The 13,580-nt window shown below is 39.1% G+C and overlaps 5 non-coding genes across 5 annotated transcripts; 2 read left to right on the top strand and 3 right to left on the bottom strand.

The window, feature by feature from the left end:
* Positions 1-413: 413 nt before the first annotated feature.
* On the bottom strand, positions 414-496 carry trnal-cag (transfer RNA leucine (anticodon CAG)). The gene has a single exon. It is a non-coding gene; the product is annotated as a tRNA-Leu (tRNA).
* A 94-nt stretch (positions 497-590) lies between these two features.
* trnam-cau (transfer RNA methionine (anticodon CAU)) lies at positions 591-663 on the top strand. The gene has a single exon. It is a non-coding gene; the product is annotated as a tRNA-Met (tRNA).
* A 1,173-nt stretch (positions 664-1,836) lies between these two features.
* trnal-cag (transfer RNA leucine (anticodon CAG)) lies at positions 1,837-1,919 on the bottom strand. The gene has a single exon. It is a non-coding gene; the product is annotated as a tRNA-Leu (tRNA).
* A 94-nt stretch (positions 1,920-2,013) lies between these two features.
* On the top strand, positions 2,014-2,086 carry trnam-cau (transfer RNA methionine (anticodon CAU)). Its single transcript has one exon. It is a non-coding gene; the product is annotated as a tRNA-Met (tRNA).
* A 1,183-nt stretch (positions 2,087-3,269) lies between these two features.
* Positions 3,270-3,352, bottom strand: trnal-cag (transfer RNA leucine (anticodon CAG)). Its single transcript has one exon. It is a non-coding gene; the product is annotated as a tRNA-Leu (tRNA).
* Positions 3,353-13,580: the final 10,228 nt, after the last annotated feature.

Here is a 13,580-nt window from a genome sequence, read left to right as displayed (position 1 = left end):
TTTTTTTCTTCTCTTTCCCACAAAGAGTCAAATGTCATGACTTGACGTTGTAAGAGAATTAGCCAAAAAGCCCTGCGAATCTCATTGCCTTAAAAATAAACGGCATCTCAGGACATTCCACTACATGGCATTCCAAGGCAATTCTTTTGATCCCCTTTCGATGCACTTGCATTAAAGCCCACGTCCATTGTTTTGTACACATGCTTTTCCGAGTTGCTGTAGACAATGCCTTGATGTTGCACAAATGCTTCAAAACTTGCAGTCTACAGTGCCCATTAAGGTTGCCAGGGCCACTGCTACGCTTCGTAAACTGTGACGCAAAGAGATTGATGCAGTCAGTGTTACTGTATCACTCGGACATGGCGCCAGAGAGTTAAATACTTGAGCCTGAACGTACAGCCAAAGACTAGGTTTGTCAGAAGTGGGATTCGAACCCACGCCTCCAGGGGAGACTGCGACCTGAACCCAGCGCCTTAGACCGCACGGCCATCCTGACATGCACAGTTAGCAGGAGCTGTCTCCTAGGAGCCACATCGCAGCACCATGACATGAAAGCTGGTGATTCACAGCTTGCCCAACTCCAGCAGTCTGTCTCGTTGGCGCAGTAGGCAGCGCGTCAGTCTCATAATCTGAAGGTCGTGAGTTCGAGCCTCACACGGGGCAAGGTCGTACCTTTTGGCACACGGGAGCACTTAGGTGACCGGGCGGCGTACTTTATTACCTTCCGTGCAGTTTATGCTTCCCGGGGGCAAAAAAGGCTACAGCTCCTCTGGAGGGCATGTGGCGTGACGTTCCAAGAACATCTCCTGAGTCTAAAGCAATGATGGCAAGATGCTCCTGTTCCTGTCACGTTATCGCTTGACGTTTGACGTGGATCCGTCAAATGTCATGACTTGACGTTGTAAGAGGATTAGCCGAAAAGCCCTGCGAATCGCATAGAATGAAAAATAAACGGCATCTCAGGACATTCCACTAAATGGCATTCCAAGACAATTCTTTTGATCCCGGTTCAGTGCTCTTGCTTTAAAGCCCACGTCCATTGTTTTGAACACATGCTTTTCCGAGTTGCTGTAGACAATGCCTTGATGTTGCGCAATCGCCTCAAACCTTGCAGTCTACAGTGCCCATTAACGCTGCCAGGGCCACTGCTACGCTGCGTAAATTGTGGCGCAAAGAGATTGATGCTGCACTTTGTGAGTGTTACTGTATCACTCGGACATGGCGCCAGAGGGTTAAATACTTGAGCCTGAGATCTCAGCTGTGCAACAGCCACGTCCTCACAGTGAGAGCATGAGCTGTCCGCGGGCACTGCATCGACATGCTGGACCCCCAGACCTGTGATGTGATACTCGTGCCCATCATCCGGAGACCACCGCATCCAGAAACGCACATTCAGAACAGCGTCTTGAAAACGCGTTGATTGACTGACACAGCTTTTTTTCTTCTCTTTCCCACAAAGAGTCAAATGTCATGACTTGACGTTGTAAGAGAATTAGCCGAAAAGCCCTGCGAATCTCATTGCCTTAAAAATAAACGGCATCTCAGGACTTTCCACTACATGGCATTTCTTTTGATCCCCTTTTGATGCACTTGCATTAAAGCCCACGTCCATTGTTTTGTACACATGCTTTTCCGAGTTGCTGTAGACAATGCCTTGATGTTGCCAAATGCCTCAAAACTTGCAGTCTACAGTGCCCATTAAGGTTGCCAGGGCCACTGCTACGCTTCGTAAACTGTGACGCAAAGAGATTGATGCAGTCAGTGTTACTGTATCACTCGGACATGGTGCCAGAGAGTTAAATACTTGAGCCTGAACACACAGCCAAAGAGTAGGTTTGTCAGAAGTAGGATTCGAACCCACGCCTCCAGGGGAGACTGCGACCTGAACCCAGCGCCTTAGACCGCACGGCCATCCTGACATGCACAGTTAGCAGGAACTGTCTCCTAGGAGCCACATCGCAGCACCATGACATGAAAGCTGGTGATTCACAGCTTGCCCAACTCCAGCAGTCTGTCTCGTTGGCGCAGTAGGCAGCGCGTCAGTCTCATAATCTGAAGGTCGTGAGTTCGAGCCTCACACGGGGCAAGGTCGTACCTTTTGGCACACGGGAGCACTTACGTGACCGGGCGGCGTACTTTATTACCTTCCGTGCAGTTTATGCTTCCCGGGGGCAAAAAAGGCTACAGCTCCTCTGGAGGGCATGCGGCGTGACGTTCCAAGAACATCTCCTGAGTCTGAAGCAATGATGGCAAGATGCTCCCGTTCCTGTCACGTTATCGCTTGACGTTTGACGTGGATCCGTCAAATGTCATGACTTGAAGTTGTAAGAGGATTAGCCGAAAAGCCCTGCGAATCGCATAGAATGAAAAATAAACGGCATCTCAGGACATTCCACTAAATGGCATTCCAAGACAATTCTTTTGATCCCGGTTCAGTGCTCTTGCTTTAAAGCCCACGTCCATTGTTTTGAACACATGCTTTTCCGAGTTGCTGTAGACAATGCCTTGATGTTGTGCAAACGCCTCAAACCTTGCAGTCTACAGTGCCCATTAACGCTGCCAGGGCCACTGCTACGCTGCGTAAATTGTGGCGCAAAGAGATTGATGCGGCACTTTGTCAGTGTTACTGTATCACTCGGACATGGCGCCAGAGGGTTAAATACTTGAGCCTGAGATCTCAGCTGTGCAACAGCCACGTCCTCACAGTGAGAGCATGAGCTGTCCGCGGGCACTGCATCGACATGCTGGACCCCCAGACCTGTGATGCCATACTCGTGCCCATCATCCGGACACCAACGCATCCAGAAACGCAAATTCAGAACAGCGTCTTGAAAACGCGTTGATTGACTGACACAGTTTTTTTCTTCTCTTTCCCACAAAGAGTCAAATGTCATGACTTGACGTTGTAAGAGAATTAGCCAAAAAGCCCTGCGAATCTCATTGCCTTAAAAATAAACGGCATCTCAGGACATTCCACTACATGGCATTCCAAGGCAACTCTTTTGATCCCCTTTCGATGCACTTGCATTAAAGCCCACGTCCATTGTTTTGTACACATGCTTTTCCGAGTTGCTGTAGACAATGCCTTGATGTTGCACAAATGCCTCAAAACTTGCAGTCTACAGTGCCCATTAAGGTTGCCAGGGCCACTGCTACGCTTCGTAAACTGTGACGCAAAGAGATTGATGCAGTCAGTGTTACTGTATCACTCGGACATGGCGCCAGAGAGTTAAATAGTTGAGCCTGAATGCACAGCCAAAGACTAGGTTTGTCAGAAGTGGGATTCGAACACACGCCTCCAGGGGAGATTGCGACCTGAACGCAGCGCCTTAGACCGCTCGGCCATCCTGACATGCACAGTTAGCAGGAGCTGTCTCCTAGGAGCCACATCGCAGCACCATGACATGAAAGCTGGTGTTTCACAGCTTGCCCAACTCCAGCAGTCTGTCTCGTTGGCGCAGTAGGCAGCGCATCAGTCTCATAATCTGAAGGTTGTGAGTTCGAGCCTCACACAGGGCGAGGTGGTACCTTTTAGCACACGGGAGTGCTTAGGTGACAGGGCGGCATTCTTTATTATCTTCCGTGCGGTTCATGCTTTCCGGGCTCAAGAAAGTCTACAGCTCCTCTGGAGGGCAGGCTGCTTTACGTTCCAAGAACATCTCCTGAGTCTTAAGCAATGATGGCAAGATGCTCCCATTCCTGTCACGTTTTCGATGCCAGGGCCACTGCTACGCTGCGTGAACTGTGGCGCAAAGAGATTGATGCGGCGCTTTGTCAACGTTACTGTATCACTCGGACATGGCGCCAGAGAGTTTAAGTCTTGAGCCTGAGCGCACAGCCAAAGGTTACATTTGTCAGAAGTGGGATTCGAACCCACACCTCCAGGGGAGACTGCGACCTGAATGCCAGCTGCCAAAGGATTGTCTGGCAATATTTCAAAAATGTTGAAGATGAGAGCCAATCCGAGCGATAAGTGGGTATTTCAATTACATGATATAACGTAAACAGTTAAGTGTTTGTTGAAATTGGCTTAACAGAGTAACTTGTTAGGCTTCAGTACATTCAGTACAGTATTTTTGTAAAACACGTCATAATTGTTTTTAAATATTAATGTATTTTAAATTGCATGTATTTTGAGATTTAAGTTGTATAATTTACTAAAGTTTGACCGTTTGTGAGAGAGATTTGAAAAGGTGGGGAAGGGATTATGAGTGTACAGTATACAGCATGTGGTTTTAAGGCCTGAAATGTGCTTGTCCAGTTACTCTTTATTGTTTTTTTTTTCTTTTTTGGAGATACAAACTGTAAAATTACATATTAGATAAATATTACACACATTCTAGTGGTAAATTAATTTACAGAACTATTGTGTGCTTTATTAAGGGAGTCATTGAGTTAAAATTCCTTTTTTAGTTATAAAAGTTTTTTATATTGTGTAAAATTATTTATTAAATTTTTCATGATTTTTTTTCAGATTGAGAAATGCCCATTGCAGTCTCGTGGCCAGAGGACCTTGCTTGGAGGTGTGCTGAAATGCATATGTGGTTTTCAAACTTGAAAGGTACATTTATGAATCAATATGTGTTTATTATTATTTACTTGAATGGCTTTCCTTTTTCATGATTATATGTATTTTTGTAATTATTTTAAGCAGAGTACTGCCTCTGCTGCTCCAGCACAAACGGTGGAACAACCTGCCCCTTCTGTACCTGCTCAGGAGGTGATGGAGAAGAGACAACCTGAGGCCCAGCCCCAGCCCCCGTCTACTCCACCAGTGGCATCAAAGATTTCTCAGCAATTGTCAATGGTACATTTTTTTAAAAAATCTAAAGAAACGAATAGTTTAGTGTTTCAAGTGTTCAAAGTTCAGTTCAAAGTTCAAAACATAAGAGAAAAGAACAAAAAGCAATAAAAAAGTTGAGGTGTTGCTAGAAACCTGCTTCTTTTCACACCTTTTGTACAGTGGGGGGTAGCAGACACTTGCTGATCAGTCGGTTTGAGTTTCTGTGATCTGGATTCCATCACATGGTCAGGTCATGGTCAGGGTTACAGTTTTCAAGCTACATTTCAACCTCTTGTCTTCAGAAAATGATATTTAATAATACATAACAAATACTAATAGTAAATACTTTGTTTTCATTTTAAGTGGAAGCTAAAATTTGTACTTTTTCTAAACAACAAGTCTGTAGGAGGTATTATTTAGAAAAAGTACTAATTTAAATAAAAAAAAATTATATAAAAATAAATAAATAAATAAATATATATATATATAATTTTTTTTTTCAAGGTCAATATTATTATCCCCTTTAGGCTCATTTTTGTTTCGATAGTCTACAGAACAAACCATCATCCAATAACTTGCCTAATTAACCTAGTTAAGCCTTTAAATGTCACTTTAAGCTGTATATAAGTGTCTTGAAAAATATCTAGTCAAATATTATTTACTGTCATCATGGCAAAGAGAAAAGAAATCAGTTATTAGAAATGAGTTATTAAAACTATTATGATTAGAAATGTGATTTAAAAAATCTCTCCGATAAACAGAAATTGGAGAGAATAAAAAAACAAGGCGGCTAATAATTCAGGCTTCAACTGTAAATAACACACAGTGTGATGTTGTAATATACAATATATGTTTTTGTTGAAATGCATGATGTAATAATAGTACAGTAATACTGTATATAACATAATGCAATAATTTATTCCTTTGGTAGTAAAAAAATATTAGTTTGCATATTGCTCCATGATCCAGAAAACTATCATTTTAATCAAAACCTAATCTGTCACATTTATTTGCAATGAACCTGTTGTCTATTTAAATCTATTCTAACTTATATCTTATTTCTTCCTGTAAAAGTAGCAGAGGGTGGTGGTCAAAAACAGCTTGAACCTGAAATCTGTAGAGAAAACAAACTGATTGTACAACAAAGATATAGAAAGATAGTTTGTCATTGCTTGAAATGTAATGTGATATACACTAATGTTCAAAAAATGGAATTGTTAAAATATAAAAGCTTCATATTAAGCATATATAAAAAAGAATTCTATTGTGTTTGATTTGCTCATACATAAAGTAGATTTTATTAGATTTTCTGTGCTGCTCATGAAACATTCCTTTATATTTTGGGGAAACAGTAATAACGTTTTCAAAGATAGAATAACATAAATTATTCTTTATGTATTTAATTTACCTATATTATTATTTCACATTATTCCAGTTTTTACTGTATATTTGACCAAATAAATGTAGCCTTCATAAACATAACTAAAACCTAACAAAATACATTGAGCAGATCCCAAACGTTTGAACAGTAGTGTACATTTTGCCATTGTGAACACAGTGTTTTTAATGAAATGTTTTTTGTCTTGCCCTTTTTGAGTTCACCAAACCAAGATTTTCCGGATCCCACCATTGCTGCAGCAAAGCCAAATCTTAGTGTGGCTAAAAGACCATCACAGGTTGACGTCCAGCCCAGTTCAGCAGTGTGTAGTGCTTCTACACCAAGCACGACTGTAAGTATTGTCATTATCCACATAGTTTTCTGAGAGAATGTGGTGTAAGCATTATTTTTACGTAAATTCGTATTTTTATTAAGTACAGTCACATTAAATCTCAATAAAACATCTCTGTAATATTCTTTTAGTGCATAAAAACATATATAGTAAAAATAAGCACCATTCTATAAACTTTTTGTTCTGCATATAAGCTCTGTGACAAAATTTTACAGTTTAGCAGCAGTCATTCATTTCCAATGTATTATAATACATTAATGTTCAAATAAAGTAATGGTTGCAAAAAATTCTGATGAGTTACTGTTACTTATAGATATATATTTACAAAATGTACTTTGTACAAATGTACAAAACTGCTTGGTTGTACAGACACAGGACCTTCAAGTTTCTGCCCCCGTCCTCACATCCATTGAGGTAGTGACCAGCTCCACAGAGCCGTCCAGCATTGTCTCAGGAAGTAATTTCATATTTTCTGTCCAAAAAATGTAATTTGGTTTGCATATTTGCTGCCCCAGCTGAATTCACACAAAGTTGTTTTAAGATCTGTCAATTAAATCGACTTGATGTTAATTAACTAAGCGTGATATATGTATACCAAAATAAAGAGAGTTAACAATAACAATAATATGTTAACAAAATAAAGCAAAGAATCACAAAAATTAAGCCTTCTGCTGTTGATATTTTATCTTCACAGTAGTAAAAGAAAAAAATGTGGATGGAAAATAAGTAGAAAGAAAAAAGAGAAATAACTATACTGGAGAATACTTATGTGTCTTTAAAGGGCACATATGGTGAAAAATTAACTTTTCAAGCTGTTTAGACAGAAATGTGTGTAAGTATAGTGTATAGACAGTCATATTGGGTTGAAATAAACACACCCAGTCCTTTTTTTTCAAATTTAACAACATAAAAACGGTGGACCAATTGTAGCGGTTTTCAGATCGACCGCAACTTTATGTAGGAGTGCGGTCCCCCTGCCCACCAATATTGATTGACAGCTGCGCGCATTAACATGTCCGTTAGTCACGTGTATAATCATATAATCAAGAGAGGATGAGCGCAAAGCAGCCGAGAATAAAAGGTGTGTTCAGTTCGCTAGGATCATCAATCATCATCAAACGTGATCAAGAGTGAGTTTTACAAATGTTTTAAAGAGCCCATATTATGGGTTTTTGAAAATGGCCTTCCATGTAGTGTGTAACACAGCTCTAAGTGAAGTGAAATATCCAGCTAAGGCTTAAATCTGTAAGTGTACAGTGTTTAAAACTATTGATTCATCTATAAAAGAGTCGACTCATAGTGCTTCAAACGAGTCGTCTTGATAACGAGTCATTAGGTGTTTCGTGATGACGCGGCTACGAAACACAAGTAGTTGTGCGCGCAAACCCGGGAGATTTGAAACCTGTGGCCTCGCCCACTAACGCAGAAAAAAAGTCACACACACACACACAGACAGACACCGGTCGAATGAAGTCACGCTGTGCAGATGGATATTATTGACAGTTCACCCAAAGATGAAACCTCAGCAATATAGCCTAGCCTTGAGCAGTTCTAGTGCTTCTGAAAACATGCTTACAAAGAAGACTTCATCAGTTTGTAAAAGGAAGGATCAGTAAAGACTGTCAGAACATGGATCAGTGCATCATGAATCAGTTTCTTCCCCCATTTCACAAGTGTAAGTACGTGCGATTAAAACTGTAAAAAGTCCATCGACTGTATTTACATTCACCCACTGGCAGCCAAAATCCACTATGAAGCGTGTATGCACTGTGACTACTTTTATATTGTTGATTAGCAGCTGGGCATTTCAATCTGTCTCGTGCTGAAACCTTGTCTGTGTGGACCAATCGCAGCAGGCTGTCATCGGTCCAATCAGCGCAGATTAGCTTCGCGCTGAGGAGGGGTTTGGGAACAAATGAATCACTGAACGATTCATATGGGAGTCGCTGGGATAATTAGGTAAAACTAAATGCAGATTATAAGACCATCAAAGTGTTTTTTGACCTTGCATGCATATTAGACTGTTGTTGGAGACCCTTACAACCTAAATATGACCCTACTTCATGTATAATATGGGCTCTTTAAAACAGAGCATGTGTGTAATGAATTACAGCGATTCACTTCAGATTCACTTAATCAGCACAGCCGCGTGTCAGAACAATTATAAAGGAAGACGCTTCAATCCCGGTTATTAATATACATTAATATAAGAGATATCCATACAGCAGTGGATATTACCAGTATCATGTCACATGCGTGCAAAACGAGTGCAAAGTTTAACGCGCTCTCTCTCTGTGTGTGTGTGTGTGTGTCTTGGTGTTTGAGCTGTGTGTGTGTGTCTTCGTGTCTGAGCTAAGTGTGTGTGTGTGTGTGTGTATGTCTGCGCTACGTTTGTGTGTGTATGTGTGTGCGATATGTGTTTGTGTCCGATGTGTGTTGTGCCCTGCTGTGTGTGTGTGTGTGTAAACTTTGTAATGACATTGTGTGTGACTCATTGTTGCAAATCCACAAAAAAATGCATCAAATACTGATTATTAAAGTTCTTACTGTAGTATTTCTCACACACGTTACGTGAGATCTGCTTACTGAGGGGTAGCCGAAGGGTAAAAAAAGGGGTAACCGATGTGCCCTTTAAAGGAATATCATACATATTACAAGGTATTTTGCCAAAAAAAAGACAGGTAAGCAATTAAAATTTTTTTGGGCTAGAGATAGGTTACACATAGCCGGACTAGATTGGGTCTATACTTCACAGAGAAACTGAAACTACGTCTATTACTCGCAGGAACCTCATAAACGCTATTGACCTTTCTTGCATGACGAAGTATCATACGTATCACAAGCTTTATTTAGCAGAAAAACAACATGCAACCAAATTTAAGGTTATTCGGGCTAAAATTGGGTTACACGTAGCCGGGCTAGATCTGGTCTATACTTCACCTAGCCGGTGAAATGACGGCTATTGCTTGCTGGGCTGTAATCATTGATTTTCACAGAAGGAAAAACAAATACTTTAGAAGTCAATGGTTTTCAGCATTCTTCATAAAATATTCTTTAGTGTTCAACAGAAGATTTGAACAGGTTTGAAATAAAGAGCGAGTAAACAGTGACAGAATTTTCATTATTCATTTGAGTGAACTGATTTACTTACCCATCACTGCTGTGCTCCAATTTGGCAGATCCAAGCACTGAGGATGACAGAGGTGCAAGGACAACAGGTCCCAATCCTCGACTTTAGTCTGAAGAGAACACAATCAATGTCTCACTTTGGAGGGACATAGCCCTACTGGAGCTTTTCAAAGGAGATGAGATTGAGCTCTCTCACATGAGAGTTCACATCTGGGAGAGTGGGAAGGGTAAAATAAACTCTTCAACTTACACCACAGCAAAGGTAAAAAAATATATGAAGCAAGACATTTAGTAATATAATAACTTTATAGTATTCCTGCATTTTCGTAAAATGATAAATTTGCAAGAGTTGTGTAACACGGTACCACCCAACAGCATTATTTTAGGTTTTTAAGAGAGCAAAACCATATGAAACAAAAGTTTTACTTGAGCACTTTTGTTTTTACTAAAACCAAGGTTTAAGACTTGACTTGGAAGCATGCAAGTGTCACGGTATGTTGAAAACACAGATACAAAAAGGTAGGATCCAAATGCATTTAATGAAGAAATAATCGTGCAGATAACAGAAAAACAACAGGGAATGCAAAAATCAAAGTATCAAAAGAACAATAATAAACAAAACAAGAAACTAAGGAAAGGTACAGGACCACAACACATAAACAACATACCATACAAAAACAAACGGGTGCAGGGTGTATAAATAGTCCAACAAATCATTAGTGACAGGATTCAGCTGTGTGTGTAATCAGTGGAAGTGAAACCTGGTGTATGTATAGTGGAATGAAGGGATCTGTAGTTCATGGCTGAATTGTAGTTCACCAGCGATCTCTGTAGTCCTCAAATCGCTAGTGAACATGACAGCAAGTTTAAAAAAAGAAATACATGACCAACAGTTTATACCATTCGAACAGTAGTTGTCAAATAGTAGTCATAGGGCAAGTATTTTTTTTTTAAATCAATTTAAGTTAAAATATACATGGATGGTTCACCCAAAAACTAAAATGTATTAATTATTTAATTATTTAATGACCCTGTAGTGGTTATAAACCTTTATGAGTTTCTGTTCAAATTTATATTAGGTGGCTCAAACTACTATGTGCTTTGAAATACATTTGTTACAATGTACTTATTGTGTAAATACATCTTTTTTGTACTTATGATAAAATACCTATATGTAATTACATCTGTAATTACATTGTTGTCCATCTCTTACACCTACCTATACCACCAAACCTGTTCCTAGCCCAACCCGTATCTCACCTCAAGAGCACCACAGGTGTTCTGCAAATACATTATGAACACAGTAATTACATTGTATTTATTTTTTTGATGCAAGAACATTGTAGTTAAGGCCAGCTAATATAAAGTGGGACCAAGAATAAAGTAAGAATTAAAGACATTAAACATTTTTGAAAGCTAAAGTTGATCATTTGCTAATAAAAATTAAAGTAAGATCAATTGATAATACATTTATATTAGTCAACTTGAACTTGGTGTAGGCATCACTACAATGATAATTAATAATTCTTTACATTTCTATAGCGCTTTTCTGGACACTCAAAGCTCCAGTGGGCAAATTTGGCCAGGATGCCGGAGTTATACCCCTACTCTTTTTTTTTCAAAAGATATCCTGGGATTTTTAATGATCACAGAGTGTCAGGACCTCGGTTTAACATCTCACCTGAAATACGGAATGCACACACTGTAAAAAATGTCTGTGATTTTAACAGTAAAAGTCTGTACAATCCACAGTGAAAACCTGTTAAATGACTAACAGCTCATTTCTGTACAAAATACGGAAAATAACTGTAACAGATCTAACCTTTGTTTATGAGAAACTAATCAGAGTGTCTGAAATCTCACCACACACCCTCATTCACTAGTCCCTAAATTAGTCAATTAGTTTAGTCCACTAGACAGAGTGAATGACCACAAATAAGTGAATTGATGAACACCTGCTGTTAACAAGCACAATCACTGAAGGAAAGAACAAGAAATAAAACTGCAGACACAGCCTCACACCAAACCAACTGAATTAAAACAGAGAATTAAACAACTTCATTAAATAACAGCATTAGCAGCTTCACTGATTACAGTTTGAGTTCAATTCTCTCATATCTGCAAGAATATTTGATAATTAACAGAGGTTTATATTTTTATTGAAAATGTTTGATTTGACCTCACCATCATGGAGATCAGAGGCTGCATTAGTTGAGCTCTTGAACATTTTTGCTTGAATTTAAATGCTTCTCTGGCTGTTATAACTGTGTTTTTGAAACTCAACAGTTACAGCAAGACATGAAAACTTTTAAATACTTATAACAGAATTGTTTTTAATAAGTAACAAAAAAGTTGTAATTAATTATATTTAATTTATGTGATGTTATCTGAGACAATAGTACAGCTTCCAGAAAGTAGTGGTGGGCAAAGCGAGGCTTCATGAAACATTGAAACAGTTGAAGCAAATGTGTCGACGTTTCGAAACCCCACTCTACAGTGACGCCTAGTGGTCATGTTTTATGTATTGCACTGGTTCAGTGCACTCAACCCCACTTTGGGGGCTCGAAGCCTCAAGTGTTATAGTGGAGTGGTTAGGGTTTCTGACTACCATGTGGTGATTGTGGGTTCGAATCCAGGCTGATACAGTTATTTTGAAATGCTTTAATATCAGTTTGAGAGGCTTTGTTCGTGCATCGTTCTGTTTCAACATTAGTCTGACAACCGAATGAACACTTTGTAAATAAATTTGGCTTGTTTTGGTCATGAAACAGGGTTGTTGATAGATCAGATACAGTTGTGGACAGAAGTTAACAAGAATTATTTATGTTATTCATTAAATTTCCCATTTATTGTATTTTATTAACTTCTACCCAAACCCTAAACCCAACCATCAAAGTACTGTAAAATATTAATTATTGTTTTAGTTACAAAAATTATGTTAAATTGATGGCATATCTGCAGCTGTATCCTATCTAGACTACACCATAAACAGTAGCATGATTAAAATACATAAAATCTGGATTTTGGAGTATTTGTACAAGTCGGGATTCGAACCCAAAAGTCATTTAAAGCCTCAAACAACACGCACATGCACGGTCCACTAGGCCATATGAGAGTCACTGTCATCTGACCCTGTCAGTCAAACACATACTCTCCAGGTCTTGAAAAGCTTCAGAATTGATCGATGCTTTGAATCGCTTTGGTCACGTGACCAGGTGTTTCGAAACACTTTAATCACGTGACCTGGGTGTTTCGGATCATGCTTCGGTACAGTGTCTCGAAACACTTGCGCTTCGGGATCTCGACACTGTGAAAGATCCCTACTAGAAAGATCAACAAACAATTATGATGGAACAAATCAGAGTTTCATTCAGAAAACCTAGAGAGCTTAAGCAACTCATCTAAGACACACAGACTTCAAGAATCAGGATATGAACCTCAAAAATGGTTGCTAAAAAAAAGCTGCTTCATTCATGGTGCAAGCATCGTACAAAAAAAAAACTCACAGCATGAATAAATTATGCCGCTTTATGCTCTTAACATTTCTTTCTTTGCCTTTAATTTATTTTGTTTTTGGGGTGTAATATTTCAGTAGTTGTTCTGGGTTGTTTTTTATTTGATTTTTATGTTTTGTTAGTCACCATTATTAAGATTCAAAGACTAATTGTTGACATCTGTGTGTTTTCAAGTTCTGCCATAGTTCAAACGTTCTCATAATGACTGATGTATTTAGACCTGTTAAATTATCATTGATTGCTGAAGTTCCAGTGGCTTCATTTATGTATTGTATTCGATTCTCACACTTAAGATGATATTCAACAAGAATGGCTTTGATATGACAGTTTATCTCATCACACTTAATTTTATGTTTGTTTTGACTTTTCATGCTAAACAATTAGTGTGATTACACAATTAATAAATGCAACCAAAGTTTAAAG

The sequence above is a fragment of the Danio aesculapii genome, chromosome 4 (genome assembly GCF_903798145.1).
Source record: "Danio aesculapii chromosome 4, fDanAes4.1, whole genome shotgun sequence".
In the NCBI taxonomy this organism is placed as follows: Eukaryota; Metazoa; Chordata; class Actinopteri; order Cypriniformes; family Danionidae; genus Danio; species Danio aesculapii.
This window is presented reverse-complemented; position numbering and strand designations above follow the sequence as displayed.